This window comes from Mustela nivalis (assembly GCF_964662115.1).
Source record: "Mustela nivalis genome assembly, chromosome: 11".
NCBI classification, from domain to species: Eukaryota; Metazoa; Chordata; class Mammalia; order Carnivora; family Mustelidae; genus Mustela; species Mustela nivalis.
In genome coordinates, this window is record NC_139030.1 from 27,010,862 (window position 1) to 27,037,574 (window position 26,713).

The 26,713-nt window shown below is 34.1% G+C and overlaps 1 protein-coding gene across 1 annotated transcript in view; it reads right to left on the minus strand.

Moving 5' to 3' along the window:
• The window catches only part of LRP1B (LDL receptor related protein 1B), a 1,916,825-nt gene that overhangs the window by 1,755,880 nt on the left and 134,232 nt on the right, over positions 1–26,713 (minus strand). The window lies entirely within an intron of this gene.

Genomic DNA, 26,713 nt, shown 5'->3' on the forward strand with positions numbered 1-26,713 from the left:
CCATGTGATTTCCATCAATTATCACATTTTTAGATGTTTGAAATTATAAAGATTAAGTAGAATCACCTTTCACGATAGAGTCACAAACATGTTAAAAACCTTATTATGTCACTTCTCAGATTTCTCTTATCCAAGATAAGTACCCTTGTTTCCTTCTACTTGTCCTCATATTCAATCCCCTTATCAGTTTTCCTACCATCCTGGGTCTTTCCTCTGGAATCTGTCAATGTTCCACTTTAAACTACATACTGGGAAATACAACATTCATTTGTTTATGAGTGACATACCAGGGAATCTTTGACTTGAATCATTTTACCATACTTAAGCAAAGCCTAACTATTGATATAGAAATGTTACAGTTAAGAAACTGCCTCAGAACTATTTACTATATATTCCATCAGAAAAAAAATTGCATCTGGAGTGCAAACCATGCAGATCCAAGCTTAGAAAATGACAGTGATCATCATGCCCATTATCAGAAGAATAGTAAGTCTGACATGATTTTCCAGATCTTGTAATTGGTTTTTTACTCTGTCATCCATCCTCTCCCATACGACCTCATTAATCTATTTATAAACTGGTTTATAAAAATAATCTATTTATTAATCTATTTATAAACTGGTTTATAAAAATAAACCAGTTAAAATAAAACAAACCTATATAGGTTAATACCATCAGATGGAACTTTCTAGATGTTTCTAATGTTCTCTGAACTTTCTGATACGGTAGTCATTTGCCACAAGTGGCTATGGAGAATTGAAATCTGGCTAGTGTCACTGAGGAACTGCTAATTTTACTTAATTTTTTCCATTATATTTTATTTTATTATATTTCTTTTCAGTGTTTCAGCATTCCTTGTTTATGCACCACACCCATTGCTCCATGCAATATGTGCCTTCCATAATTTAAATGGCTTCCTATAGCTACAGACTACTATATTAGAAGGCATGGCTATAACTAAGTTCACTTTTCCATTTCACTTGTTTCTCAACCTGGTATTTCTTTGAAAGCTATATCCTACCTATTATCTATTAACACGCAGCAAGCTTCCTTCTTCTGAAAAAGAAATGCCAATGCATTCAAGCCAGTATAAGGTTATTACATCTTACATTCTCCAAGTTATTTTATAAAGTAAATGTTGGAAATATTTAATGGCTTCTGGGTCTCAACTCTGTTATTATATGACCTTAAGAAAGTCAGTAGTGATTTGAGTCTTAGTTTCCTCATCATAAAATGAGAGGTCAGAATAGGCCATCTAAAGCCAAAGTCAGTAATAAATATTTATTATAAAAATAATGTATCACTGATGGGTATAAGGAGGAGAATCAAGCAAGGTCATGGTACAAAGTGACTGACAGGGACGCCTGGGTGGCTCAGTGGGTTAAAGCTTCTGCCTTCAGCTCGGGTCATGATCTCAGAGTCCTGGGATCGAGCCCCGCATCAGGCTCTCTGCTCGGTGGGGAGCCTGCTTCCTCCTCTCTCTCTGCCTGCCTCCCTGCCTACTTGTGATCTCTCTCTGTCAAATAAATAAATAAAAATCTTTAAAAAAAAAAAAAGTGACAGTGAGCTTACGTCTTTAGCTAGCATGGTCAGGATGGACCTCTCTGAGGATCAGACGATAGAACAGCAACATGAATGAGAACTCTAACATGTGATGATCTGGAGAAAGAACAGTTAAAGCAAAAGTCACAGTAAGTGTGTAATTTATGAAATGGGCATCAGTCAGAAAGAAGTGTAGCTAAAATACAGAGAACAAAGGATACAAGGACAGGATATCAGAGTAGAGTTAGGCAGGACCAGATAATTACTCCCTGACAACTTTGATTAGAAGTTTCCATCTTACTAGATCTCTAAGGAGACCAGTGATGATCAAAAACAGAGATTTAATGAACTGATCTGCATTTCTTCAAATACCATTCTAATTGCTATTTGGTGAATGGACAGTGGAAAGAAAAAGTATGGAAGCATGGAAATCTCATAGAATGTTGTTGCAATATTTAATGATGTCTGAATATATTATCTAGTTGGGTAACTAGTATTGCCAGGATATTAGTCTGGTTTCCAAAAGAGATCACATAGACTTATTCAAATAAGGGACTCTGACAAGAAATGTCCAGCTGTCAGTCAAAGCTTCTTATTCTCCTTTCATGATGCAGACTGAATGCTGGGAAGTGGCTGCTCAGCCAAAGACATATTTCCAAGTTTCCTTTGTATCTAGGCAAAGTTATGTGGGTAATTTTCATGAAAAGAATATGGGCATAAATGATGCCTGTCTATTCTGGGTCAATGTAATTAAGGTATGGGTGCACCTTCATAATTTTTCTCCTTTCCCATTTTTACTGGATGTCTCCCTCCTCCATCAGGGACACCTTAGAATTCATACCTTTGAAAATGGCAGAAATTTAATTCTCCTGGGTCTTTGAATGACTGCACAAAGCAGAGCTTCCCATAGATCCAACAACCAGAAATACTCTTGTTAGAATGTTAACTTGGCCAAGTGAAGCATTTTTTGTATTAACCTCCTGATTTTTTTAATAGTAGATAGACCTTCCCTAATTAACCAAGAACCCCTCCATGGAAGCAATGCCTGAGCCATGGGTTAGATATATTTTTCAATCAGTATAATTCTCCAAATATGTGCAAGTGGAAATTAATCTGAAGACTCTACTGGTCTAATGGCTGACTGAAATCTAAATCCAAATTCTTTGGAGACCTAGTTTAGAAGAAGACACCAAAGAAGGTAACTTTTTTAATTGTCAAAAAAGCAGAATTTGAAAAACTTACCATGCAGATCTATATGAAGCCACAAAAAACACATAATATAGAGGTTGCCTGCTTCATGATAAAACCAAAGCATTAGAGATGAGAATTTACCTCTATCTACCTACCTACCTATCTACCTATCTACCTATCCATCCATCCATCTGTTGAGGGGAAAATCTTTAGGTAATACTTCAGGTAACTTCAGACCATGTAAACTGTACAAATGCAAATAGCACTAGCCACTTAAAATATTTCCATTCTTTTTTTTTTTTTTAAAGATTTTATTTATTTATTTGACAGAGAGAAATCACAAGTAGATGGAGAGGCAGGCAGAGAGAGAGAGAGGGAAGCAGGCTCTCTGCTCAGCAGAGAGCCCGATGCGGGACTCGATCCCAGGACCCTGAGATCATGACCTGAGCCGAAGGCAGTGGCTTAACCCACTGAGCCACCCAGGCGCCCCAAAATATTTCCATTCTTAATTATGTTTGAACACTAAAATCATAGCTAATTTTTCTTTGTCTATGGGAACAACTTTGTTATTATGATCCTCTTATAGAAAGAATGCAGTAGGAAATATTAATGTATTTATAATCTCAGGGAACACTTGTATGGAAATCTGCATTGAATTGCTTGAACAATCATCAGAACCTGCACTGCCTCACAGTTTTTCACCTTAGTTATTCACAGAGCAGAATCCCACTTGCCTGAAAATAAAGCCAATTCTATGGACAAGACATATTGACTTCAAAACTTAGTTTGAGAAGATTTATGAACAATAAGGTTTTTATTTAGGATAATACAGTATTTGAAAAGGAGCATCCATTTTCTTTTATGCTAAATAAGCTTTACATTTCATTTTCATTTCTGCCACATTCTAGAATATTATATGTTCAGAGAGCTGATGTTATGACTAATTTCATTCACATTTAAGAATAAAAGAAGCCAGTTTGAGAGGGGAAAAAATGAAAACACTAAATTGTGTACTAGAATAGGGAATAGAAAAGTCAATGACTTTCTGGGGCAATCTAATGTAGAAGGATTTTTAAACCCCAGGATGATTGTGGGAGACATTTTTGGGTGAGTTAGTCTTTGAGGCATTGTATAGCATAAATAAGTAGTCAGAAGTTGAAAAAAAAATTGAAGACAAAATTGGGAAATAGTTTTTCTACAGATATTTTGCTATTTTCCTTTCCCCAGTTCTGTTATACATACACACATACACACACACACGAGCACATACACACACACACCCCAATCCTGTTATTTCTTGCACGCCCAGGGTTCTTCACCGGGTTTCACTCTTCTGATCTATAGATTCCCATTCTCAAACATAAATTCTTCACCTATTATCATAATTATTTTTATTCCCAATACATGACCTAACCTGACTCTTCCAATCAGGTCAGAGACACCATGTAATCTAACTCACCTCTTTTTCGTTTCAATGGCAGACATCATAATCGGTTATAACAATTTCCTGTTGAGCCCCCAGGTACTGACTCAATCCATCATAACACAATATACTGCAGGCAGCCACTACCTATTGTCAGAATTAGTACCTTAGTGCCAGAAGGGAACAAGGTTACTTCAATAAACAAATTAATGAAATAAATAATCTTTCCAAGAGACTTCTTTTAAAAAAAAATGGTGTATTAAAAAAACAGTGAAAGCAAAATATAAAAGTTTAAAACATTATTGATGGTATTCACTGTGAGATACATGGAAGGCATGCAGAAAACAACTACTAAACATACACAATGTGGCAATGACAATAAAAAGATACACACACCCATTTAGTCTAGGCTGCCAAAGTGTCGAGAGGAAGATAGGCAAAGAAGGGCCTGCTGAAAGAGAAACATCTGAAATGAGTTTTGAATTATTACTAGGAGTTATCTAGATCAACAATGGCACAGAAGGAATGTCGGAAGAGGGGAAAAAAAAAAAGGAACACGGTTTGAGAGTACCAGGAAATATCTCTTATAGCTTAAGTCGTAAGAGTTTTGAAGGAGTAAGATACTTCAAAAGGACCATCTCAAGAAAGAACAATTAATATTATGTTGGCAAATGAGTATTGTAATGGTGGTTTAAAATAGATAAGAGAGTATATCCAAGAAAAAAATCATTATCAACCACCACCACCACAAAGTGGCTTTTTAATCCTCTCTTTCCTCTCTGCCACTGTTAGCTCTTTAGAAAGCTGAATGCCCCATTTATATGGTGCCTATGTGGGGAATTTTGCTATTTTCTTTGGGAATTTTGGTATTTTAACATTTTTATCAAGGTTTTATTATTGATAAAAACACAAGTCTTAAAGTACAAGCTCAGTAGAATGTAATTTTTAAAGCATTTATCCAAATTACTCACTTCAGTATAAATTCTACACAAGAAAGTGGAGGCTATTATTTAATTAATGGATTCATAGGTAAATTATCTGGGAATGCTGGCTATAAACAGGCTACTTGTTGAGGTCAAAAACACTGGTTTTGGGGCGCCTGGGTGGCTCAGTGGGTTAAGCCTCTGCCTTCGGCTCAGGTCATGATCTCAGGGTCCTGGGATCGAGCCCCACATCGGGCTCTCTGCTCAGCAGAGAGCCTGCTTCCCCTCTCTCTCTGCCTGCCTCTCTGCCTACTTGTGATCTCTGCCTGTCAAATAAATAAATAAAATCTTAAAAAAAATAAAAAAAAATAAAAAAAATAAAAACACTGGTTTTATTACCTTATATGGTACAAAAACTTACTACAGACGCTTAGATTCCTGGACACATACTGATGTTTTGCTGAGATTTAGTACAAGGTTCTCTTTGGGAAAATATTTGAAAGGAGGAATTTGCTATTAACACAAATTATTAATTTAAATGTGAATGAGTATTTAGTTTTCCATTCATACATTAACAAAGAAGCAGAACGAATATAAATCTACTGTGAAGCCCAAAATATGATACAAATCTGAGCTAAAGGAATTGGCAATTCCTAGAGGAATGTTGAGAACCATGACAGTAGAATAAATGCCTTTATTTAGTTAAAAATACCAAGATGGCACATGGCTGAATGATTTTCAACTAGGCCTTAACATTTAGACAAATAGCAAATAGGTTAAGAGTTTGAATTTTGGTAACATGAATCTTGGAAATAACCCTATTTTCACTCCAACGATACAGAGGAGATTAAAAACTTTGGAACTTTGTGCCAGGACATAGCTGTCAAAAAGTATCATGATTGTATGTTCTGGTTTAGCAACAGTAATATGATTTCAACACTTTCTCCTTCAAATAACTTTATAAAGGACAATTTCAAGAAACTAATGGATATGTCAAATTATTTCCAAAGGTGGAAGTAAACAGAGAATTTACATGTTTTTGTGTTGTGCATCATTTTTTTTAAAAATATTCAAGTCAGAGATATGTTAGTCACAAAAAATGAGACAAATAACACACTATTTCTCCTAGTAGGATTCTTCAAACTTATTTTCTTTATAGTAAATTAGATCAGACAGGTAAAAAAATCAATGAGAATTTCAGGTTCTTATATGTTGCCTAATTTACCTATATAACATTCTATCATTATCACTTATTTCATTATTACCATCAACAACTTTAATGTGTTCAAGTAAAACAGCTAACCTGTCTAAAATACAGACCATGCTTTTTAAAATGCCTAATATTTTAAGGAGCTTTCTTTTGTATTATATTGTGATTCATGGTAAAAAATGATAACTTCCTGTGTACAGAAAATGTTTCACCTCAATGAATCCCCCAAATGATTTGTGACTCTAACAAGAGAAGAATTGCTTCTTCTGAATTGAAATGACTATAACATTGATATGAAGTTCTGGGAGCATTTAACAATTATGAAAATAGAAAAACTCTAAGTAGAAACTTCATTTCTTGTTTGTAGAGGATAAATGACCACATAGCAGAGATATTAGGAAACAGTGAAGATCATGTAGACTTAAGTAATTTAGATTTCTTCTTCCTCAGGGAAATGAAAATTAATATTTAGATCTACAACTTGGAGCTAACCACCTGAAGCCTTCAATTCTTAGTACAGTATTTCATCTCTAAAAGTAGGTGTTAATGAAAAATGTCTGCAGATGATAATGGTGATGGCTGTATAATGTGAATGTACCTAATGCCACCGAATATTTACTTAAAAGTAGGTGATCTTGTTATGTGTATTTCACCATATTTTTAAGATGTTGCTTTCTTTACATATCTTTTATATAAATACCTAAAGAATATCTATCTAACCATATAGAGATAAACATTTAAAATATATTCATCTATATATAATATATATAATTATATGTTATTTTGCCATTTATTCTAAAGTATGTATTTCAAGAATCTCCTTCACCCACTAGAGATAAGAATAGTGAACAGTCTGCAGGGTTGGATACTATTTTTTTTTCTTTAGGTTTACCCCCTTTTTCTTAAGATTATAATTATCCCCAATAAATTTTTTCTCAGAAATACATGTACTAATTTTAATTTTAACATATAATCTAATCTTTGGGGTGAGACTATATACATGGGAATGGAAACATGAATTGTTGCCTTGCCTTGTAAGAGCTACAGAGGATTTCTAAATAGAGATACACACTGGCCCTTTTCAGAGCAACAAATCAATTAAGTTACAAATATATAGATAGGTGTAGACTCAAAAAGTGAATTCCTTTCTGAATCTACTTCTTTAAAATTGTCCTGAATGATCACAATGGCCAAACTAGAAAACTATTAACAGTTTTTCAATTATAGCTGAACTTCATGAAAATAAAGGCATCTCTTTCAATATCTGGTTTTGAGATGCACGCAGTCAAGTTGTCAGAGTAGGATATAGTGGTTCAAATCTCTGCTTTACCACTTGTTATTCATGACTCTGGGTCACTATCTAACCTTTCTGTGTTTCTGTTTCTTCACCTGTAAAATAGGGATAATACTATTAATTACTTCATTAGTTTTGGAGGATATTAAAGGAGTTAAAGCTCTCCCAGAACAATGTCAGACACATCATTAGCTTTCATAAATGTTATTTTTCACCATTACTCTTATCTACAGTGTGAAAGAGATATTAGAGTTGAGTGATAATATATTTAGGTTATGACTATATCTATTATGCTCAAAATGAATTCAGGAGACTGACTTAAAGAATTTGACTATTACATTGATCAAATAAACTGTCAATTTTTTAAAAGATTTTTATTTATTTATTTGACAGAGAGATCACAGGCAGGCAGCGAGACAGGCAGAGAGAGAGGAAGAGAAGCAGGCTCCCCGCTGAGCAGAGAGCCCTGTGCAGGGCTCCATCCCAGGACCCTGGGATCATGACCCGAGTCAAAAGCAGAGGCTTTAACACACTGAGCCACCCAGGCGCCCCTAACTTGTCAAATTTTTAATGGCTAATATGTATGTAAGGACGGAGTAACTAAAAAAACATTTAACTGCATTTGTTTTTCAGGATGTGTGCTTCTTTGAAAATTGTTTTTTTTGGGGGGGAGGGAGGGGTTGTTTTTTTGTTTGCTTTGCATCTTAAGCACAAGAAGGTAGAGGGTAACTTCTAAAAGTTCAAATTTACAAACCCTTCTCTTTTCTCCCTATTCTTCCCTGCTGCATTGTCTTTGACAAAGGTGTTGTCTCTTGTTGTGGCATGTTATAATTAGCAACAATTAATTAACCTTACAAAAAACCTGGTACAAGGCTGATTTAACTCCCTTTTTTATGCCCCCCCCTTTTCCATCTCTTTGTATCTGTAGAGCTTAGGGTTTGAGAAAAACTTCAGTCAGCAGGGATTTTGTTTTAATACACACTTACCACAAATCCAATGGGAGCTTTATGTAAGATGTATTTTCCCTATAATTTCATAAAGTTTTGATAAAAATAATACTTATCATATCTCTGCTTTCTGAATTGGGTACTTTATTTAATCGATGCATAAGACTTCTTTTTTCACTATTAGTATGTGATTAAGACTGCTGTTATTATCAAGCAAAATAAATACAATAATTTTCTTTTAGATTGTCTAAATGAACAGGAAAAAAATGATTTGCATGCAAAGTTATGATTTCATAGATAATCAAATATGTATGTTATGTAAGTGGTCTACAAACTTGAATTACTTTTAGTTTTTATCCCCTTACTTTCTTATTGCTTTGCTGATTATCTGCCCGAGTCAATCAGTTAAATGTCACTGATCAATTAGTCCTATATCTAAAAAGAGCTTAAGGGTGTAGAATCAATATCCCACTCTGGAAATCAAATTACAAAACCTGCCCTTGAAATTTAACTATACAAAATAAGGATCTGAGAGGGAAGATTAGGTCTGCCAAACTCTTAATACTATAAAGAAGAACAATATTGCTATTATTTAAATGTAAGGTGATTTAAAAAAAAAATAAAGCAGATAATATCTAACAAGTGTTGCTCTGCTTATTAATACATTATTGGTTCCTTCAGTGTTTCCCTTATACTCCTTATTAAATCATCGAGGACTCTGGTTATGGATTAAAGAAAGCAGTAACTGGCACTTATATTTAGCAGAGACTGTTGGTTTCCAAAACGTTAAAATCTACATATTACAAAAAACAAAATCCATTTACCTTATTTGTGAATAGTACTTATTAAGCATCCTTACGAACATCACCTTGTGACACTGGAGTTTGTAGAAATGGTCAAAGCAATTCTAGTTTTTGATGTATATAGAGCTACTATACTATGTTGCTGTCATGACAGATTCCCTATGTGCCCTGATGAATCACTTCGTCTCTTGGCATAAGAGATCCTTTGCTTCAAAACTGCCTTCACTTATGTCCCAGGAAGACTTGTAGTCTCATAGAGATGTGATAGAATCTGCAGCGGGCTCTAGTGTTCCTCAGTCGGTGCTCCATGGTAAGAGCAGCCCATTTTCCCTTGATTATAATCATAATTTCACTGAGCTATATTAGCATAAGATTACCTCTTGAAATTACTCAATCACAAAAGAACTCTTTTAAATTCTGAGACTCTCTGCATTTCCCTCTAGTCCATTCTCCCACTTTGGGGCATTTTCACTTTTCATTATTAATATAACAGCTTTATAATTATCCAATATTAATAAGGGCCTATATGTTGTATGCATATTTCTATTAGAATCCTTGAATGGATATGTATAAAAATCTATTTGATAAGAATTTCACCCATCAGCAGTCATAATGTTTTAATACATTAACAAACTAATTTTCTTCAAAATGATAAATTTTCAAAATAATGATTTGCAAAACTGCTTCTCCACTTCAGTATAACTAAACATTTTGCAACATCCCCCTTCTTTCTGAAACCCTCCTGAACATTCTCTGCATTCAGTTAAAAAGCAAATAAAACAACAGATTACTTGGCTCTTTCATTTTGTATCAGTTTTGCTGCCATTGGCCATATAATGAATAACTACAAATGGTAACAATTTGCATAATAGATACTAGTTTAGTAATTTTTTTGTTACGAAGGCAATAACTTTATTCATATTCTTATTTTAATGAGCTCCATGCTTTTCTCCTCTAATGACTTCAAAAGCTGGAGTCATGAAATAATTCAGTATCAGAGAAAGAGGAAGTCAAGTGTCACCATTCACAACAAAACAAAACTAAACACTGAAATCACTAAGGTATTTATTTCTGAGGAAAATTTATTTTTGATATATAAATATGTGCTAGTTTCTGTATTTCAGATTCTTTTAAGTTATTTGATTTTCACCTTGAAATTATACTACTTTTAGCAGATATATCATGGTAATAATCAATTTATAGATAATAACCCATTTTCTCTTCTTTAGATTTCATTATGGAATTAAATCTATTGATTAGGTGCTTACATTTTCCCTTACATGCTGAAATTCTATAATTATTTAAAAATCGTGAATATCCATGGCATCTGAGCGTTCAGTTGGTTAAACATCCAACTCTTGATTTCAGCTCAGGTCATGATCTCAGGGTCCTGAGCGCCAGCCCTACAGTGGGCCCCCCACTGCTGAGCATGAAGCCTGCTTGGGATTCTCTTTCTCCTTTCCCCTCTACCCCTCCCCTGCTCATTCTCTCTCTCTCTCTCTCTCTCACTCTCAAATAAGAAAGAACGAAAAAAAAAGAAAGAAGGAAGGAAGGAAAGAGAGAGAGAGAAAGAAAGAGAGAAATTAAAATAATAATAATAATAATAAAATATGACTATCCAGTATTTTCATTATAATACATGTTTTCAAGTTTTATCCTAAAATATCGATACCAACAGACATTCCTTTATCCTCTGAAGTGAAAGAAATTTGCCCAGCAATTAAAAAGCTGCATAAACTTTGTAAGCAGATAAACTAAAGATATAGCATATTTGTAAAAAAGAGGCTCAACACAATAATCTGACCAGAAGTTAAAGCACAATGAAAGAATGTGTACTTTCTTTATGTAACATAAATAATATCTAAGAATTTAATACATAAAAATATTAATCACACATTGAGTATTTCTATACAATGGAGTTAAAACAACTCCTCATGATTTTAAAATTTTAATTTGTAAGGCACCTGGGTAGCTCAGTCAGTTAAGCATCTGCCTTTGGCTCAGGTCATGATCCCAAACACCTGGGATCAACCCCTGGATCCAGCTCCCTGCTCTGTGGGGAGTCTGTTTCTCTCTCTCCTTCTGCCCCTCAGCCCCCTTGTGCTCACTCTTTCGCTCAAATAAATAAACAAAATCTTTAAAAATAAATAAATAAATAAATAAAAATTTAATTTGTAGCAGTCATCTTTAATCAAATTGAACACTAAATTTCACTTGCCAATTCTTACTTGCTGCAACAGTCCTTATTTTTAACACATTGAAACTGACAGGTTTTCTTTATAAAGAAAGTTAATTATCTTAGCGTTTAAGCCTACTAAGCTGAACTTTATTCTTGGACAACCCTTGTAGTCTCACACATGCATAGTTAAGATATTCCCAACAATATAATAGAGGTATATGTTTAGTTAAGACAACAATTAGGCTAACAAAATAAAAAGCAATGCTTTTTAAATATATATATTACAACAATTAAAAGTGATGTGTGTGTATATGTGTGTGTGTCTGTGTGTGTGTGATAAAACTTTCTGGCTGTTGTACTGAATTGGCTGTCATTCCTTTGGACTGATTAATATAATACCTTACTGAAAATCTATTTAATAACAGTACATTTAAAACCAAGACAGGTGGCAATTTTCTGTAATCAGTGCAACTCTACTTAAAGCTAAGTCAGTCAATATGATCTTTTAGAGCTACCTTTCCAAAGACATTTGCAGATTTAGTGATCTTTGGGTATTTGGCACTTTGGTCCCTACCTATCTTTCATTTTAGGATTTTAGTTTTCAGGGTCAATGTTTTAAATTTTCTATGATATCGTTACGAAGCCTGCAAATCATTCATTCATCTATGCTTGAGTACTCTAAGGGAGTTAACTTGATCTTCCATTTAATACTTAATTATAAGTGGAATCTTTTACTCTCACATAGTGTTTAGACCTTGTGCCACTAAATAAATGTTATTTGTAAAACAATTATTTATTTTTTAACACTTCTAAATCAACCATGATTGAAAGAAACCCAGACCTTTCCCTGGTGTTTTAATTGGAAAATCTCTAAAATCCTTAAACATCTAATACCACCCACACTTGGGGCCACTGTGTTGTTATCACTTTTTTTTTTTTAGATTTCATTTATTTGACAGAGAGAGAGAGAGAGAATGCATGCGCACAAGCTGGGGAAGCAGCAGGCAGAGGGAGAGGGGGAGGGAGAAGCAGGCTCCCTGCTGAGCAAGGAGCCCAACCTGACATCTACAAGGGGCTCTATCCCAGGACCTGGGATCCTGAGCTGACCTGAAGACAGACACTTAACTTACTGAGCCAGCCAGGCGCTCCATGTTGTTATGACTCTTAGCATAGGCAAAACAATATCCAGTTTATTATCAATAACTAGCAAAAATTCTATGCCCTGTGCAAATCTTTTTATAAGAGATTACATTTTCCTTAATGGGTGCTCACTTTGGCAGCACATACACATTTTCCTTAATGGAAGATAGATATTTTTGTAGGTCAAAAGCTTTTTGATATAAGCAAGTTCAAATATTTCAACCTACTACATACACACATACAAACACACATATTTATATGTACAGTCACATATGTACTATATATTTATAATACAAAATCACCCTACTTATGTACGGTATTGAGAACACAATGCTGAGTGGTCTGTATACACTGGCTTTAATCATTTGCCTCCATAAATATTCTGCTCTTCTTTTAGAATTGAGGAAATGGACTTAGAACATGTATATTTCTTGACCTAACTCACATAGGTAGGAAGAATCAGAAAGAAGATCCAAACTCAGGTTGACAGAAGACAAAGCCTGTGGCTTTCCACATCACCATACTTCTCTGCATGGTAACCATTCAACACCTCCTCCCTATTATTTGATTTTTCATGCTATTCATCCACACTTCGGGGATGGCTTCTAGAAAAACTAAGAAAAACTCTCTATTGTAAATACAATAGAAGAGTGACAGTATATATCTTTGCGCCATTATTTTAATAATTTTAGCCTCTCAATATGGACGATTTCAATCTTTTCAAGGGAGTATTTTCAATGTAAACTATAGCCTGAGCAGATGGAAAAGATGGAACATCCAAGAACCAATCAATTATACGAGCATCAGCTCAGCACATTAATGCCTCACCTTGCCCTTATTAATAAGAATGGATCATTTTCCCAACAGTCTTTTTCTCCATACCCACACCAGTGAAAAACCTATTCTTAGCAAAAATAAATACAGTGACTTCTTAAATAATTTTTATTTAACAATTCTATGATCTAACATTTCAGTTCGTTGAAGAGAAAAACACATAAAGAAAGAAAACACACATGCGCGCACACACACACACACACACACACACACACACACACACCATGATTATGAAACACCTGAGTACTCTACATAGGTCCAAGTAGTATAATGCTCGTGGATCCCACTTACTGAAAATGTGCATGCTGTTTGACCTGGAGAATGAACATTGTCTGTGGAAGGTTGACATAAGGGAGTGGAAGCTATTTATCCACTGCCACTTAATAATGGTGCCAGCGGACTTGGGCATGATATTGTACCTGTATCTACTTTTTCTTCTTTTCCCTGAAAGCCATACTATGAAACAACTGGAGTCAATGCTCAGGGAATTACAATCCTCAGAAAACTGTCAAAGTTGTTTTAATGGTTAAGAAGAAATTTGCTGACAATTTTGCAAATCATTATTTTAATTTCAGGAAGTACCAATGCTAAGATTAAACTGTAAGTTTTACTTGGTAAGCGCTGTTGGATGGATGCACTTCCTAGACATGTTAAACTTTTTAAATAATAGAAATAATATTTTAATTTTATTATGTTTAAATCATCTTATTGCTTTAATAAAAAATATATTTTAAATCAAAATTTTTTTAACTTATTGGTGTTCTATAACAAAACAGAAAGTGTGTTATAAATTCAAGCAGAAAGAGTTTTAACAGGGAATTGGTTAAAAAGGTGTTTAAAAGCTTTAAAAAACTGTGGAAAGAAGAAAAGAAAGGGGGCCTAGAGTAGCAATCGTAAAATAGGACTGGTTACATAAAGACCAGGAAACTTCTACTGCTCCTGGACCAGAAGCCAGGTCTGCTGCTGGTCTGCTAAAGTTAACAGGATCTTCACTGCCTTGTGACTTCTGAAACCCAAGGTGGCCTCAGAGCAGGAATCTCGGAGTCTGCATTCCCCCTGAGTGTGCTCAGATAATCTTGGACCTCACTGATGCCTACAAATACACCCAGTTGTTCTTAACTCACTGTCTGCTTCTGTAGGAGGCTCCACCAGGAAAAGAAACAAACAAAAAGTTATCCTTTATCTTCCATGTTCCAATCTCTTGGCAGTGACTCCAATTGGCAGTGCCTACTGGGAGGCTAGGTAAAGAAGCATGGAGAAGGCAGCTTTGAGGAGAAACATGAAGCAGAGAGGAAAAAGAAAGGACTCAGCACAAATTATTTTATTTTGTCTTATAATTCTATTTTATCCTTACCATTGATTCATTGAGATGATATCCACAAAGTGCCTTTGGCAGTGTTTTGCCCATTATAGAGACATAGGAGAAATGTCAGTACCATAGGTGAAGGTCTTTCTAAAATTAATTTATACTTCTTGCCTTCTAAAACAAAAGAGATGAAATATAATTTAACTTTTTCTTGATGACTCAAGGTTAACTTTGGAATATCCATGCTTACACTGGGACCATTGCCTTCAATGACTTTGAAATGCAGCATGATTCCTGCCCCAATGTTAATCATTCCACAGGGCTATTATTTTAAGGTCTGTGTTACTTGATTTTCTTTCTCTGTGCCTTACTGACAATCAGTCAATGATAATTTTGAACACTTTTCAGTGTACATCCATTTAACAATATCCCTACTGCTCCTAATTTTTTTTAAAGTTTATTACAATGGCTTGTTATGTGCCAGGTATCACGTTAACCAAATTTTCTAAAGTCAAATTTTATATGAGGAAACCTAAATGAATCTGTGAAGAGGGTTTCCCCATGAATAAGTGCACCTGTTCAGAGACCATTTTTGTCTATTCCATCTTCTCCGTTTTCCAGAGTATGGTTGTTTGCTAAGTACCCTCCAGGTAGTTGAGATGTTAATGTAATATTGGCCAGCTAGCAACAACAAGCTAATTTGTGAATGGCCTGAGGTGTATTCTGAATGATTCATCTCATAAAAAAAATTCCATAACTGAGGGAAATAAATCCTTTCTCTTTATGAACATAATCATGGCCTCTTTTGCAAATTTACAAAACTCTATTGTGCTTTGTGGATTACAGAAAGGAGCTTGTGGAATCAAGGAATCATGCAAATATTTTATGCTTTGTGTCTAGATGTTATATTAAATGTATGTGTATGAGTCTACATATGTGTATGTAAGTATACAAGATGTAAGTATACATCTATGTAACATATATACACACACATATGTCCTATATCATATATTTTGCATGCTGATAGGGATATAGGGAGTATCAGAAACTGAGCAAAAGAAAATAGATAGAAAATATTTTTAATGACCCTAAGTATAATAATATCATCAAGGAGAATTTGACACATCCTTCTATTGCCTTACAGTAGGACATTATGACCTAGTACAATTAATTGTCCACAATCCAGAATAACATATATTACTTTTATTTCTTGCTTCCATAATTCTTTCAGTCTTACATTTTGATCTTCTTAGATTTGTGATCTTATTCTTCATACTGAAAATAATTAGCTCCTATCCATAATGATTGAACTTAAGCTTTACAAACACCTCAAAGTTGCCTTTATCATGCTCTTATCTCTGAGTGGTAGAGGTAGCTAAAAGGGCATTCTCATACACATACAGCACAGAGGCAAAGTAATATAGACCAGAATAACATAGCTAATTAGTGACACAGCTCAGAGAAAGACCAAATCTCTGGGAATCCATACATTTGAAATTCTCTGGAATTTTATAACTGGAAGAAGCATAGAAAATAATTTGTATAATAATGAGAGTGAATTAGTTTTCTATTGCTGCTGTAAAAAACTGCCACATTGTCGCTGAAAACAAAACAAATTTATTTCCTTACACTGCAGTAGATTAAAAAGTCTGACATGGGCCTCACTTGATCAAAATCAAGGCGGTCTGCTGGACTAGTTCCTCTGGAAGTTCTAGGGAAAAATCTGTTTGCTTGCCTTTTTCGATGTCTCTTGGCTTCCCTTTTTCCTTTACTCATAGGCCCATTGTTGAGTCCTCAAGTTGAGTCCTCATTGTTGAGGCCCAATTTGAGTCCTTATTTAGTATTATTCTGATCTTTGTTATATTTTCCCCAACTCTGACTTCTTTCTCTCTTCTGTTTTTGAGATCCTTATGATCACATTGGGTCTACCTGGATAATCTAGAATAATCTCCCTGCAATAAGGTCAGCTGAGTGAAAAACTCAATTCCATCTGCAATCTCAATTCCTCTTTGCCTTTTACCTGACATATTCACAGGCTCTTTAGATTGGAACATGGACATTTTGGGGAGGCCATTATTCTGCCTGCCATAATCAATAAAGGTAATAATACATATAAATGTTCCCATAGTTTCATTTATTTTGATAGGGAAAAACCTTATCAAAAAGGACATAGTTGTTTCATTTTATAGGAGAGGAAATAATATCCTAGGGCTTTTAGCTTTTATTGGTACATATTTTTGAGGAATTATAAGTATAAAACCTTAGAATTATTTAATATTTTTATTCCATAAAAGATAATTAATTAAAATTAAAAAGAAACTAGTATTTTCTTTAGGGGAAACCATAAAATGCCTAATGTATAGGTTTAAAAGCTTCAGTTTTGTGCAAAAGAGAAAGATCAAAGGATACTAAAGATTTTAGATCCATTAAAAAGGTATTAGTGAATATTACCTTAAAATGACTTTTTGGGCATATTAAAAAAAAGGAAATTTTCTAGTCAAAATTCAAGACCCTGTCTGTTAATTATTTTTCAATTTAAAAGAAAATCTCTGAAACCTAAATGTGGTTGAATAAGATAGTTCTAAATGAATGAATGAATTACTTGCATCTATAAACTATGTCCCCAGACCTCCTTTAACATTACTTAACCTCTTCAAGTCTCAGTTTCACATCAATAAAGTAAATGAATATTTTTTACTTTGCAAGGTGATTGCTAAATGAGATAAGATGGGGAAATAATCTGGGACCCAACAAGTGCTTAATAAACTGTAGCACATGCTAATATTTATTATCACTTGTATTATTCCCATTTACACAGGATCTAATGTTGAATTATCTCACAAATAAAGACAAGGAGGGACACGACATAACAGTCCTCAATTTTCAGCTCAAACTATGTATAGTATATTTATATTTAAATTTTTAAAATATTTTTTGTATTTGCAATTCATTTTCTTCCCTACATATGAGTGGAACAAAATAAGAAAAACAATTCGCTACAAGAATTCTCTCCAAAACTGAATGGCTTTAGTATTTTGAGATATGGATTTTAAAAAATCAATTATTATTTAATGAATTATATGAAGAAACAATTATGACTCACAAGAGGATCCAACCCTTCAACTCCATGCTATATTGGCTTATAAACAATTTCTTCTCTTGCAAAGATCAGTAAATCTTCATTCAATGGGTCAAATTGTAAAAGCATTTTAGAGTTCGTGGTCTACAGGATTTGGAGATGATGATACCCACAGCCTTACTCTACAGAGTTGACAGTGTCAGGGAACCAGACCAGTGCCATCCAGTTGGGTGGGCTTACAGACCTCAGGCTCACCACAGAAGTACTGAAATCAAATTAAATTTTAAAAGTTTGCAATGACTAGCTGTAATTACCAGACAAAATCTGACCGAGAGTCATGTGCTCTGGCGATATTGTAGTTCTGATAGTATTTTAATGCAATAAATTCTATTTATAAAATTATTATAAATTTTTGTTTTCCATTTGACTTAGACTCAGAAGAGATGTGAAGATAACTTTTTAAAGAATGGATATTTATATGCATTTTTCTTTAAATATTTTATAATAATTTTTGTAATTATCAAGAACCTGTTATTTCTCCCCTATTAGGAGTGGTGTTGATAAAATAATTATGTAAAAGTGTGATGATCTTTGTATGTTAGAACAGAGCACTGCAGCTTAATATTTAGGTGTAGTTGGTTTTGTTAAAGAAATAAAGATTTAATGTGGCTTTAAAGATAAATCCATAAAAATGAAAAGGATAGATTGTTACTAGTTTGTCATGTGCTTTTATCTAATTTCATTGAATTTTTTTCCTTTTAACTGTGTAATGAAACTTTATGTGGATTGTGAATTGATTTTCTCTCATTAAATTAAAGCAAAAACTTCCTGATTTAATGTAGAATTCTTAGCTAAGAGCAATCATATATGAGGATCAATTCTATGCTTTATATACATACACTACTATTAACTGTAGTATTTATTTCTTCCAGATTCCACTTAAAATTACCTACTGTTTAAGGTCAACTACACAGTTTCCCTAATTCAGTAATTAAAACAATCAGTCTTGTGATAAGTTTAAATTGATGAGAAATTCTAGATTAAAGTTATAGACATTCCCAAAATTTAGAAGTCACATACACACATATACAGACAAGCACACAAGTATTTGTGTATATTTACTAGTCTATACAACCTTCAAGAATTTTAAAATATAAAGTGATAATAATAAATATACTTAACATTAAAGCCATGGATTATTTTAAGGACTCAAGGAGATGGGTTTTACACAATAACATGGTTCCATGAAGAGAACATCTGTGTAATGAAGGTGAAAATAAATGGTAGCAATAATGACCTGCAGGCACCGTTAGCCATATTGACTCACCATCGAGTATTGTTCCTTGCTTTAACAGTGTGATTATCACCTTTACACCATGGATATTGATACGACCTGCCCTTAAAGTGGCCTGGGGAAATCCTAGTCTCTGATATTATGTAATCGAGCTACACCAGGCCAATGTGTCCCTAAATGATTTACCCCATATTTTCCACTTATTCCTCAAAACAGCAAGGTTATTCCTAAATAACAAGTTACTTCCACCAATATTTAGAAGAAACAGCAAACTTCATAGAACTCTAAGAATAAGAATGATAAAATCAATGCATTAAGAATAAGATGAATTATGGATCATACCTGGTGACTTGCACTACTTTACCCAATATCACAAAGCTAATAAATGGAAGAGAAGAATTGAAGTCCGGGTCTATATCCACAACTAGCTCTGTGGTGGTGATTGTTAAAACACATTGATTGTGTTTCCATTTTGCCAGGAACCATTTTAAGCTCTGTACATTACATAAAAGCATGTCACCATCAAAAGACCACTTGGTAGTAATTCTATTATTATTCCTATTTCACGTTGAAGAAACTGAAGTGGAAAAAGGTTAAATAAACATCTAGCCCAAGATCACCCAAATATTAAGTGACAAAAGTAGAACTGGAGCTAAATTTAGCTCCAAAGGCCATGGTTTTAATTGTACCTACGTTCTCTGGTAGATATGTCTGCCTAAACCTATTTCCATATCTTCATTATGCATTAGGGCTGTTGTCTGCTTGTTAGCAATTCTGTTCTTCAATTTAAAAGAAAAATGCAAAGTTGTAAATATTTACTGAGCATCAGAGTGTCAAATAGAGAGTTCTGTGAAGTATAGGGAGAGGGCCAGCACATTGCTTTGCTTCACAGTCTCTGCTTAGTAATTATTTGTTAATTGATTAGGGAGCATGCTACTCAATGGACTGACTGCAAAAACACCCGCACAAGCTCAAAGAAAGGTAAAGATATGCTGCCGAGCACATTGAACAAAGGCAGAAAATGGAGAAACAAGTTCAGATTATGCTTCTTGAAATACAGCAAAGACCACTGGATGCATTTTGCAATTTATTCACCAGTCCAGACTCATTAAGCCTTGACTTTTTCAGGAATATTATCTAAAATGTACATTGGCATCATGTACTATAGATGAGCCCATTATAGCGTTATGCTACCACTTATATTGCGTACAAACTTTGGATGAAAAAGATATAAATGCATTACAAACATACTCTCAAATTAGGAATGTGAGCCCAATTTTATCAGGTTCTGACAGGTTAATATGCTGAAAATAGTGGGGTACGTTTTCAAAGCAGCGTGCTATAATTTAACCATGCAGCTCATGTTTATTTAATGGTAGTTGCACAATGAAATCACTACAAAACACTTTGAGCACTTACCCAACTGTGTCTACCAAAGAAAAACAATATAATTGAACTAAAAAAGGAAAATAATTGCTTAACCTTAGCCAAAGGATGTTGTCTAGTTTTGCTTAATTTCAACAGTTCTATGCTTTAGTAAAATATCAAAAATAGGAACAACCATAAAAAGATTTATATATATATATATATATATTTTATAAATACTATATATTTCATGTATCATGATCCAAAAATGTACTGCATCTTTGGACATTCAGTAAGCAATACTGATTTAATAATCAATCTTTGTTCTTTAACAGTCAAAAATTCTAATTAGTCACAGCTGTATTAATTACAGTGTCAAAAATCCTGTGGCATCTTGTTTCATTTATTCTTCTTCACAAACCATAAGTGACTCTTAATCTCACAAAACAAACTGAGGGTTGCTGGGGGGAGGGGGTTTGGGAGAGGGGGGTTGGATTATGGACATTGGGGAGGGTATGTGCTTTGGTGAGTGCTGTGAAGTGTGTAAACCTGGTGATTCACAGACCTGTACCCCTGGGGATAAAAATATATGTATATAAAAAATAAAAAATTAAAAAAAAAAATCCTGTGGCACAAAATTGGGAGATTTTTACTTGATTAGATGGCCTCTTTTCTCAAAAGCTACTAACATCATATCACAGACAAAGTATGTTAATTTCACATTGGGTTTTAAAAATGGGTAGGACCACATCTCTAAATTAATGATTCATAAAATCATTTGCAGCTATTAGCCTGTAAGGATAAGTGCTAGTAGTTCTTTTCTTTCACTGCTTGGTGTGATACCATCAATTTAAAGTCTATCTCATATGGGAGATTTATATACATCACATAATTCATCGAGGCCTGTCAAGTCTTTAAAATTTGCATTGCCAAGTGCAATTACAAGTGTCACAATATGCAATAATATTCAGGCAAGAATTCTCTGAAACCCCTTTTAACTACCTGAGACCAATTATGGATTCTTTAAAAATCAGTATTTACCATAGTAGAAAGAGTTCCATTTTACTATACAACTTATGTGTAGTCGCTTTCAAAAGATATGTGCACATGGCCATACCCAGGCCAAGCAGAACGAAAAAAAAAAAAAAAAAAAAAAAGAGAGAGAGAGAGAGTGAGATGCTGTGGGCAGCAGGGAACAGATGTTCTTCCAGCCACTCTTTGTCAGGAGGCAATACAATCTCTGTCTGAATTTTATCTTGACACATAGAAAAATGATCACAGCTTTGTACTCTCATTGCACTCTCTAATGAGGATGTGAACATGCTTACAGATTTTAATTCACAAGTCCTTACAACACCTTTCTTTTGAAAGGAAGTGATAAACATCTTTTAGTTAGGAAAAATTCAGTTGATTATAGAGCTTACCAAAGGCTACCGTGCATATTTATGGCAATAAAAATACAAATGGGCTTTATCACTCCCTCTATGTGCATCTAACATGTCATTAGTACTAGACATGTACTTGTACTTCTAGTCCAAGACTTAGTACTTGGACACTGGACAGTACAAATCAGTGTGATTCTCCACAAATTTCTTGAACACTTACAAGGCCCCCTACAAAGTGTGACTATAAATTGTTTAATGCAACATATCCAGTACCAATTGCATAATAATTATTAATATACATTCTAACCCTATGCTCCTAGAAGGCAGATAAAAGTGTACATGGTGATGCAAGAATCATGTAATTTAGAAGAAAAACAATTGGGAAAAAATAAAACAAATGAATCAACATGATAGGTTGCCAGAAATGCAGCTAACTGGTAATGAACATAGCTAGTAATCCCTGCTGTACCTCAAAATAACAACATATGTGGGGAACAAGTTATTAATACTTTTCTGTGTCTCAGTTTGCTTAGACTTTAAACATATTAGTATCACCAAATTTGAGAAGCAATATAATGAATTACTAGGTTATGGCCTTTGGTGAGTTATCTGGCCCACCAAACCTCAGTTTCCTATCTATGGTGGGAAATGGGGATGGTAATAACTATACCCACATTATCCGACTCCTAGGAGAACTAACTGAGTTATTTCATACACAAAGGAGCTGGTGCCTAGAAATCTACCTGTACAATTATCACTATCATAATTATCTGTGTGCTCCATGAAACACAGTTTGTTGAAGATGTTTTGCCATATAAATAAATACATTTATTTCCTTTTTCAGCTTTACTGGGGTATAACTAGATATTTAAAGTGTCCATCATGATGATTTTATATATAGAAATACAGAGAGATAATAGAGAAATATCATGCATTATAGAAAGATGTCCCCCCTTCTAGTTCTATAACCTCACATATTTATCTTTTTTGTTTATTTAATGAGAATATTTAAGTTCCACTCTTTTAAGATACAATAAATAGTTCTATGTTCAAAAAAACTTTGAATATGACATTTTAAAATAAAATATTTTCCCCCTCAGAACTTGGGTCCAAGAGCTTCTAATAAGCTAAATTGCACTATAAATCCCCAAGGGGAAAATACAGCAATGTAGTGTTATCTCAGAATTATCTGACCACAGAATCCTCATTTCAGAAAACACTGTGTAGGAAGAAACTTATGCCAAAGACATTCTGGGAAATATTGAAAACAATGATCTCTGCGTTTTCTGATATTAAGATCTCAAGTGTTTCATATGAAACACCTGTCAAAACGCTGTTTCTTTTCTCCATTCTGGAATAAATAACAATGAAACCAGGGTTCATGTCTTCAGGACAGTTGCAATATGGACCCAGCCTCCACCTGCGATTTCCCTGCATCAATTTCCCAAGAGGCATTGCGGGTTTGGGAGGGCAGGTTTATTTCAAGTTTGTGTCTTCATTTTCTGGAGCTTGGATTCCTCCAGAGGAACTGGAACCCTCGCAACCTTGGAGTACTCAAATATAGACCTTGAATTAAGATTGAGGGTCACTTTGCCAAATAGTCTCTTCAGCCATGATTCCTCTGTGGCACGTAACGATAATCTGATCAGTTGTTAGAGAAACCAACAGTCTTTTTGTCCCCTTTACCTTTTCTTAATTGCTTAAAATACGCCCCAATGAAACAAATGTCTAGAATTATTTAGAGCTGATTATGTTTTCGCCATACACACTTATTAGAATATTATTGACTCTATTCCCTATGCTATACGTGACTTATTTATTTTAAAACTGGAAGTTTGCAACTCTTAATCTCCTTCACCTATTTTGCCCATTCCCTATGCCCCCTCCCCTCTGGCAACCACCGGTTTCTTCTCTGTATCTCAGAGTGTTTTTTTATTTGTTCATTTGTTGTTTTTTAGATTCTACCTATAAGTGAAATTATATGGTCTTTCCTTTTTCCTGTCTGGCATGTTTTACTCAGCATAATACCCTCTAGGTTTGTCCATCTTGTTGCAAATGGCAAGATTTCATTTTTCTATGACCGTGTAACATTCAATTTTACATATATATATATATATATATATATATATTCTACACACACACACACACACACAAACATACACACACACCATATCTTCTTTATCCATTCATTCATCAATGGACCCTGGGTTGATTCCATATCTTGATTATCATAAATAATGTTGCAATAAACATAGGGTGCATATATCTTTATGAACTGGTGTTTTTGTCTTCTTCGAGTAAATACCCAGTAGTGGAATTACTGGATCATATGATATTTGTATTTTTTTTTAAATTTTTGTGTTATGTTAGTCACCATACAGAACATCATTAGTTTTTGATATAGTGTTCCACGGTTCATTGTTTGCAGATAACACTCAGAGTTCCATGAACACGTGCTCTCCTTCATACCCATCACCGGGCCAAGCCATCCCTTTGCCTCCTTCCCCCTTAAAACCCTCAGTTTGTTTCTCCGGAGTCCATAGTCTCTCATGGTTCATCTCCCCCTCCAATTTCCCCCACTTCATTTTTCCCTTCCTTCTCCTAATGTCCTCCATGCTATTCCTTATGCTCCACAAGTAAGCGAATTTTTAAGTTCTTAAGAAAATTCCATACTCTTTTCCATAGCAGCTGCACCAATTTACATTGCCAGCAACGGTACAGCAAGGGTCCCTTTTCTTTATATCCTCACAAACACTGTTATTTCTTTTCTTTTCTTTTTTTAATAGTAACCCTTCTGGCTGGTGTGAGGTGATATCTCATTGCAATCTTGATTCCCATTCTTCTGATAGTGAGTGGCATAGAACATCATTTCATGTGTCTTTTGGCCGTATGCATGTCTATTTGGAAAAATGTCTATTCAGGACCTCTGATCATTTTTTAATTGGATGGGGTTTGTTTTGGATTTTGTTGTTTTTTTTGTTTTGTTTTGATGTTGAATTCTTTATATATTTTGGATACTAACTCTTTATTAATTAGTTGATTACTTTATAATACAGTCATAAGATTCACAAATTCCTTGTTCAAACTCTTTGCCACAGCAACAAACCCTGCCAGTGCTTTAAACAGCAATACCTTAAGTTGGTTCATTTTCTTTTTTCCAAATGATAATTTGAATTTTTATCTTTATATTTACTTCACAAAATAAGTAAGTCGGTAGCCATTGCAATACAGCCTCTCTAATATTTTAGATTTTATCCTGCCTTCTTGTGTTCACTATTTTATATTTGCAGTGAGTTTTCCAATTCTGGTTCATATGTACAAGAGACTGCAGTCAGTGTATAACTATCTTATGTATGTATTATGTTATGTAGGTATTAAAAAATGAGAAAACTGAAGGTGTGAAGACTGATCAGAGCTTCCTCAGTGCCAGGATACAGCAGCTTAAAATCATTTAAATCTTTCCAGTAATACTATGTGGAAGGCGTTATTTTTATGGTCATTTACAAAAAAGTGATTCGAATATAAAAATTAAGTTAGACGTCTACATGCATACAGCTAACAAGTTCTGGGATGCGAATGTGAGTTCCAGTCATGGGCTTCCAAATGCCACATATGTATCGATGCTGCATCTGCCTTATTCCTTATAGTTCTAACCAAAAACTCAACAACCTCAAGGTGATCAGTCAATCATTTACTTGCAAAATATAATGATAAAACAGAAAGTTTTTAAGTAGATATTTGGTCCAATTTTTTTAAATTCTTATCTGACACCCCTGCAGAGTTTAAGTGGAGTCATAATCTAAGATCACTGATCAAAAATTGTATTATTAAACACCTATACTACCACTGCAATATGGGAGAAATTGTTCAAGAGATGACAAGCTGAAATATGAGAAACTGTTAGAACTTTTATTTTAAAATTATTTATTTAGAATTATTTAGAATTTAGGTATAAGATACTCTAATATCTAATTAGATATTTAGATATTAGATATTCTAATTAGATATTAGATATTCTAATAATTTAGAATCATTTATTTATTTAGAATTATTTAAAAATAATTTTATATTTTTTAACATTCATATTTTCCTGGTTTTATAAACCACATAATATATCAGTACAGAATGTACTTATATTATTTAGAAATGAATATACCTACACTGAGATGCAAGTTCATAATTATTACTACTTTAATGATGATACACAATAAAAATTGTTTTCCTATGTTGAACTGGTCTAAAAGGAATGGCATTTTTATTATAAGAAAATTCCACTCCAATTACTTGAGAATATTAGCATGTTACAGCATCTATTTAACATTTATTGAGAGTCTACAATCTATCAGGTTTTGTTCTTTTTATTTATTTATTTATTTATTTATTTATTTGACAGACAGAGATCACAAGTAGGCAGAAAGGCAGGCAGACAAGGGGGGGAGTGGGGAGAGGCAGAGTCCCTGATGAGCAGAGAGCCAGATGCAGGGCTGGATTGTAAGACCCCGAGATCATGACCTGAACCGAAGGCAGCAGCTTAACCCACTAAACCACCCAGGTGCCCCTCAGGTATTGTTCTAAGCATAGGGATACATTAGTGAACAAAACAGTTGCTTTGAAGAACTTTAATTGAGGGAAGATAGACCACAGACAACGAACATAATAAGTGAATCAATTATATAGCATGTGATGTGTGCTGTAGAAAAAATAGTACGGAAGGAGAAGGAAGGCTAGAGTCAAGTTCCAATAGTAAATATGAAATAATCATCTTTTATATACCATATAATTGTGAAGAAAGAAACAA